This window comes from Bison bison, unplaced genomic scaffold (genome assembly GCF_000754665.1).
Source record: "Bison bison bison isolate TAMUID 2011002044 unplaced genomic scaffold, Bison_UMD1.0 scf7180017864295, whole genome shotgun sequence".
In the NCBI taxonomy this organism is placed as follows: domain Eukaryota; kingdom Metazoa; phylum Chordata; class Mammalia; order Artiodactyla; family Bovidae; genus Bison; species Bison bison.
This window is the reverse complement of record NW_011494867.1, coordinates 11,268,985-11,270,321: the sequence shown is the minus strand read 5'-3', so window position 1 is coordinate 11,270,321 and position 1,337 is coordinate 11,268,985.

Here is a 1,337-nt window from a genome sequence, read left to right as displayed (position 1 = left end):
TGGAACGAAAACTGATCTTTTCCAGTCCTGTGGCCACTGCTGAGTTTTCCAAATTTGCTGGCATATTGAGTGCAGCACTTTAACAGCATCATGTTTTAGGATTTGAAATGGCTCAGCTGGAATTCCATCACCTCCACTAACTTTGTTCATAGTAAGGCTTCCTAAAGCCCACTTGACTTCATATTCCACCATGTCTGGCTCTAGGTGAGTGACCACACCATTGTGACTATCTGGTTCATTAAGACCTTTTTGTATAGTTCTTCTGTATATTCTTGCCACCTCTTCTTAATCTCTTCTCCTTCTGTTAGGTCTTTGACATTTCTACCTTTATAGAATCTATTTTGCATTAAATGTTTCCTTGGTATCTCTAATTTCCTTGAAGGGATCTCTAGTCTTTCCTATTCTATTGTTTTCCTCTATTTATTTGCACTGTTTACTTAAGAAGGCTTTCTTATCTCTCCTTGCTATTATCTGGAACTCTACATTCAGATGGGTATATCTTTGCTTTTCTCCTTTGCCTTTCACTTTTCTTCTTTTCTCAATTATTTGTAAGTGCTCCTCAAAAAAACGTTTTGCCTTCTTGCATTTCTTTTTCTTGTGATGGTTTTGGTCACCAGTTCCTGTACAATAGTGCAAACCTCCATCTATAGTTCTTCAGGCACTCTGTCTACCAGATCTAGTCCCTTGAATCTATTCATCACCTCCACTGTATAATCAGCATGTGGTCCACTGGAGAAGGGAATGGCAAACCACTTCAGTATTCTTGCCTTGAGAACCCCATGAACAGTATGAAAAGGCAAAATGATAGGATACTGAAAGAGGAATTCCTCAGGTCGGTAGGTGCCCAATATGCTACTGGAGATCATTGGAGAAATAACTCCAGAAAGAATGAAGAGACAGAATCAAAGCAAAAACAATACCCAGCTGTGGATGTGACTGATGATAGAAGCAAGGTCCGATGCTGTAAAGAACAATATTGGATAGGAACCTGGAGTGTCAGGTCCATGAATCAAGGCAAATTGGAAGTGGTCAAGCAGGAGATGGCAAGAGTGAACGTCGACATTCTAGGAATCAGCAAACTAAAATTGACTGAAATGGGTGAATTTAACTCAGATGACCATTATATCTACTACAGCGGGCAGGAATCCCTTAGGAGAAATGGAGTAGCCATCATAGTCAACAAAAGAGTCCGAAATGCAGTACTGGGATGCAATCTCAAAAACGACAGAATGATCTCTGTTCATTTCCAAGGCAAACCACTCAATATCACAGTAATCCAAGTCTATGGCCCAACCAGTAACGCTGAAGAAGCTGAAGTTGAACGGTTCTATGACGAC